At 38.5% G+C, this 6,213-nt stretch overlaps 1 long non-coding RNA gene across 1 annotated transcript; it reads right to left on the minus strand.

The window, feature by feature from the left end:
* Positions 1-609: 609 nt before the first annotated feature.
* On the minus strand, positions 610-5,814 carry LOC150039286 (uncharacterized). The gene is made up of 5 exons (XR_016534404.1): positions 5,706-5,814; positions 3,673-3,723; positions 2,755-2,808; positions 1,944-1,994; positions 610-718 (listed from the first exon to the last, which is right to left on the minus strand). It is a non-coding gene; the product is annotated as an uncharacterized LOC150039286 (long non-coding RNA).
* Positions 5,815-6,213: the final 399 nt, after the last annotated feature.

The following is a 6,213-nucleotide window of genomic DNA, read 5'->3' on the forward strand; positions in this document are numbered from 1 at the left end:
CTCAGTCTCCACATTTGTCTACTTGGATAGCTATGTTCAGTATCCATGCAAGCTAGGAAACTCAATTGGAGGCATCTTAGAGAAATTAAACTCTTCTACTTGCAAAAGGTAAGACTTTTCCCTAAAAGTTAATAATACTATGACCCAATATATCTACCTGATCTGATGGAGAATAACCTCTTCTGGTTTCAGTTCAACTAATTTCAATGGAAATCAAGACTTGGATATCATCTAAATATCAACATTCTAGGTGGCCTCTATTCCCTGGTGACTTTCCTGCTGCTAACATAGGGACAAGGAACAGAAGTCTAGAAGCAGGGCTACCATTGATTGTGGTTGCAGGCATCTATAGAAGGAAGGATATAGTCTTCCTTCATGAGCCATATAGACTGCTAGGATTACTTTTTTGTTTCAGAAAGGGATTCCCAGCTGCCTGGGCTCATGTGACTAGCTGACAGGCACTGTGGTGATCTAAGGATTTGAGATGCTAGTACTTGACTTCATAGCACCCCATGAGCCAGTGTATTTTGATCTACTCTATCATTTTCTAATAAGTTTCAAACCAGTTCATGATTACCTGCAGATATGGACAGGCAGTCCTGTGTAGTCTGAAGACACATTATCCTCCAAAATGATATATTACTAAAAAAAATCAACTCACCAATTACTGTTGTCTTCATTAGAATGAAAAACAACCGTTGTTAAGTCGTTGTCTTCACTGTGGACATATTAAACATATACAAAAATCAGGTTGCACCATGTTGGAAAAAAATCACACATTTTTTTCTGACACTACTAGGTATAGAAATTATGATCTTGAGTATGCCACCCAAGTATCTGCCAATGGAGCTGTATCTCTAGCTTTTCTGTCCCTAACACCCCTTATCTCCAGTATTCAGGTCTCAACTCAGAGCACTATCTGTGATACTCTCTGTTCATGGTATGTGAATCTTTGTGCCTAGGCTTGCTTGATCCACTTGGGCTTTCACCAGAATCTACGATGGATGTGCATGCTTTTGGTTCATATGTATAATTATATCTACACAGGTGGCAAAGATCAGAGGACAGCAATATGAAAACATCCAGGGTAGAAATTTATTTTTGTAATTGTCCATCTCCAAGGATCCAGTAAAATGTTGCACTGTATGTGTGGTTCCAGAAGCAGAGCCTCAGGTATAAGCAAGAAAGCAGAATATTCCTGAAGCCCTGACTAGAAGCCATAGTATCAGAGTACCCCCATTCCACATGCTCGTGGACCCAATCTGTCTCCAAACTCTTTTATTTGAAATGTGAATTTTTTCATGATCCCTGTATTCACATGTGAGCAGTAAGAAGTAAAATAAAATCATAATGCCATGGATTCATCTCTTTCACCAGTATAAATGCTGTCTATAAAGTGTTCATAGTGTCACCAACCTTAGAACCACAGTGTTTAAAATGTGGCATGAAGTGGACAGTGAAAATATTATGCATAAATTAAAGTTTTGGATCTAGAGAAAGAGCACACCCATCAGAGAACTGGGCATAACCAGCAAAAATATGGGAAACAGTTGTACAAGAGGTTATTTACCCCTTTCACAATGAAACAAACTTGTAGTCTCTTTGGTATGACATTTTATTTCTTCACCTTGAAAAAATTCATTTGGTCAGAACAAATGCATGGAATTGTGTGTCACTGCTGTAACACCAAAGGAACAAATCTAATTCTAGTAGGATCTCATATATCAGCAAGGTGTGGATTGTCTAGGAATTTTGCTTCACTGCTTACTAAAATAGCAAAACACTTTTGTGAGACTCGTTTCTCATTTATTCAACAACCATGGAAAAGGAGTAATATTACAGACAAAAGCTGCACTGAGAACATTTTGAAAATAATTCCCAGAAACACTCTGTTTAACAACCATGTATATTTACATATCTTTATCTACATATAGATATCTGACCTTTTTGTCAATTCTTCGTTCCCAACTTCTGTTGGATCTTTTCCATTCATGCTAGAGGATTAAACGATAGAATCAAATGCCATGTGAACTCATAGTCTTATTTATTCAAATTGGCTACAGTTTACCTAACACAAATAAATTCATAGAAATAGAAATAATACATAACTTAGCAAAATGAACAAAGGTATTTTCATTTTTCCCTGGAAAGGAAAATTAATTTCTTTTGTAAAAGAAAACTTTTATGCATGATTAAAGTCTTTTTCTTTCCTAGTAAACTTAACACAATGCTATTGATATTATGCAGTTTAATGCTAGTTGGAACTCACTTCAGAGGAACTCAGTGCTTTAGAACTTCTAATTTTCTGCATTCTAAGTCTGCTCTACTCCCTCTGTCCTTTTATTTATTTGGTTATTTTTTTAACTGCCTCTCACAAATGGACAAGGAACGGTAGCCTAAGAAGAAGGATTCTCATCAGTTCTGATAGTGGGTATCAGAATTCTGGAGAATGAAAAAGATATGTTGTTCTTTTCATTGAGAAACCATTAAGACCATTCTCACTGTTTCTAACTGGGATTCTTACCACTGTTGGCTCTGTGAAAGCTGCATGCAGGCACTGATATGTAAATAAGGATTTGGTTGCTAGGTTTCACTTCAAAGCAGACCATGATCAAGTGTGTGTTCATTTATGCTATCATTCTCTATTTCAATACACACAAGGATTACATGAGAACTCTCTGAGAAGCTGCCATATTGATTGGGCATTGTACTTACATTGAAATCAGTTTAACTTTCAGATGATAGACAACTCACCAAATGTCAATGTTTGAGTCACAAACCGCAGTGGCTGGAAACGTCGTGACATCACTAGTAATGAAATAAAATTAGAAACAGATAATTGAGTTGGACCATGGAGAGGAACTCAAACACGTTTTATACAAGCTTGATATCGAAATCATGGCCTTGCTCCTGCTAGGAAAATGTTCTGCCACTTGAGCTACATCTACATCTCCAGCTCTTGTGTTCCCTCGAGTGATTTTCTCTGGTACTGCAGTGCAAAACTGAGAGGCATGTTATTAAATGAAAAGCAGTATTCCATTTTGCCATAGAAATGGAATTGTATCTCTTGGGGATATTAAATATGGACCTCAGAAAATTAAAGGTTTCATCCAAGATGGAAGAATTTTTCTCAGTACATCTACCACAATGCCTAATTCCATCTTGTGTAACTTTCAATGCAAGTCAAAGGAACTCAACCCTGAATTCCCTAATTTTCTGCTTCCTCCATTCCTTCAGTAATCTGGGATATCTTTACTGATTTCAACTCTCAGATAGAAACAATGGACAGTAGGTCAGAAGCAGGAATTCCATCAATATAATGGTGGGCTTTTCAGTATCACCATTCTGGACAATGCAGGGTCAATCCACACTCAATAAGAACTTTAATACTAGGCTCTACACACCATTTCACCACAGGGTTACTTCTGAGTAGGACTGTCACCTCCGTTGGCTAATAGAAAGCAACATACCAGCACTGACATTATGAAAAATTTGGTTGCTTCCTAGACTACAGAGCAGCCAATCCACCAGTGTTTTTTGACCAACTCAATCATCCTCTATTTCTGTCAATATTCAAAATGACTTCATAAAGATATTCCTAGGCTGTCTTTATAATCTGTATTGTCCTCAGACTCCAAAACGGTTGTACACTGAGATGTCAAATCAACTCACCAAACATTTGCGCTCGGTTCAGATATGAGGACCTCTAATGTGTGGTGCTCACTATAACAAAATACAAAACATAGAGACAATTAAGTGGGACACTGGGAGAAGAAACAATGCATTTCCCTAAAAGGTTGGGGGTTTAAACTATGGTTTTCGCTAGATATGCATTTGAGTTGTGTATCTAACTGTTCTATAGCTTCAATCCCTGTCTCGAAACTGCAGCTTAAAGTTTGGGCCCAGTGCTGAATGAAGCTTCTGAGGACAGAAGATTGCTTTTGTCTATGCTGACTCAATCATCCCTTGCTGGCTGTGCTCTCAGGATGATCTGGCATGGGTAGATGAACCACTGTCAGACCCCTGTGATCTACTGGATCATGTACTGAGAGAACTGAAGACAGATGACAAAAACAAAGTCACTAAGGAAAAGAATGTGTCTGAAAGGCTAATTCAGTTCAGCAGCAAAATGCTGATGAGGGAATGTACAGATCAAGAGTGGAAGCAACACCCATGGCACAAGAAGAAAAGGAGCACAAGGCCAAATACCACAGCAACTGCACAGGAACACACACACACACACACACACACACACACACACACAATTGGTAATTTCCTTGATGAAGAATGTGATCTTGTGAGAAAACCCAGCAACTGTTCATTTCAACAATTACCATCATGTCTTGATGTTGGCATCAAGACTTTAAGGCTTTACCCAAATAAATGACGTCTGTGCACTATTCATGGAGTCAGAAACCTTCGATTCACATTTATGAAAAAGTTGCATTAACTGTACAGAAGAACATGGCATCTGCCAAATAGGATAGAAATCTAAAGGAGGAGTGGATGGGCCAAACAATTGTCCAAACCAAAAGGGAGACTTTGTGGAGACATTCCCTTCTACTGTCTCGAACAAGAGACAAATGTTCACAGCCACTTTCAGACCTATAATCCCCAGTCGTGGGAGGTAAATTGTTAGTGCACAAGTTCTTCCTTTGTGATCCTTTGTTACTGCAGTCCTAGAAAATGTGTACAAACCCTTCGATCTGTGTCTCATGCCCAGGTGGTCTGATCAGAGTTTTCTAAGAGTTCCCTTCACTGCTCACAAGGACCGGGAGAATTCACTTTCTTCTGGAGTCTGAGTCCTTCACCCAATTTTCAGAAGGATGGAATGGCACAGACAAAATCGCACTGCGTGACACTCCAATAGTTCTCCACATTCTATGTGCTCAGTCTCTGAACATCTTTGTACACACGTATATCCATATTCTGGTATCTGTTATTTTATGCTAACCTCTCTAGATATACGTGTGATCTGCTTTGAATCATTAAATTATACACAGTAAAACACTGGAAATTCCTAAAACTATTTTTCACCCAAATTTGGTACAATTCATCAAAAACAATCACAAAATATACTATTTTTGGAAGGGGAATTTCCTAGAAATGAGGTTCTTGGCCAAAGAAATGTTGACCTCTGATAAAGAAATCTTTTATAAAATGATTGACAAAGAATTCTTTCCTTATGGACATATATTGTGGATTTGTGTCTTTCCTTATTTTCCATTTCACTTGCTATGCAGGAAATCAAGCTGATATACCATCTACACTGCTGCTTCCATGACTCCCTCAGTTCCCACTTGCTGGTGCTACTGTTGGCTGTCTTTCTAGCCTCCTTGATTGATAGAAAGATCTGTAGGCTCCCATCCAATGTGATAGTATGCCTTTCAAGGTAACAGAGGAGTGGAGTATGAAGAAGTGATTCAGGTTCCATTAGTGTTTTTTTTTAAGTGAAATCTGTTTCCAATACATTCAATTGGTGTGAGCTTTATAAATGAACTATGACCATCTTCATTTCCCTTTATAGATCCTACTACTTGACTTTCAAAGAAAACAGGAACAATTGTCTTTTGACCTTTTCTATTCTTATTTATGTCAAAACTTAAAACAAGGATGTACTGATACTGATCGACTGTCATATATATTGTCTACGGTTACAACACTTTACATTGTTTATCACTCAGTTGACAAGTACATGGACTCACCATATGTTGAGGGCCGGCCAGGACTGGGATACATTTCCCCTCTGGGTGTCAGATTCCACACTGTGAAGAAATTAAACACATACACAAAAATTGAGCCAGAACAGTACAGAAAAATATCTACATTGGTGGGTATTGAAACCATGGTCTTCTCCATGCCAAGCATGGGATCTGATATTAGAGCTCCACCTCCACCTCTGCTATCCCTGCCAGGCCTCTCTGCAGTACTGAGTTTTGACTTCAGACCCTTGGGTTAGATGAAGCTGCATAGGAGTGATTCGAGTTTTGGCAATGCTGCCTCATCATGTGAACCTCTGTTTTCTCTTAGCATGGCCAGGAATGGACTGGTGAACCACTGGCTCAACTCAATAATAACATTTCCTAAAAGATCTGATGATAGCAAGTGGAAGGCACTCAGAGTAGAAATGGCTTTGAATGGCTATTTCCAATCCTGCAGCAAAACATTGGACTACAAATGTGGAGTTTGAGTGATAATGCGTTATATTAGAGC

This window comes from Megascapheus bottae, unplaced genomic scaffold (assembly GCF_031878675.1).
Source record: "Megascapheus bottae isolate mThoBot1 unplaced genomic scaffold, mThoBot2.hap1 HAP1_SCAFFOLD_40, whole genome shotgun sequence".
NCBI lineage: Eukaryota > Metazoa > Chordata > Mammalia > Rodentia > Geomyidae > Megascapheus > Megascapheus bottae.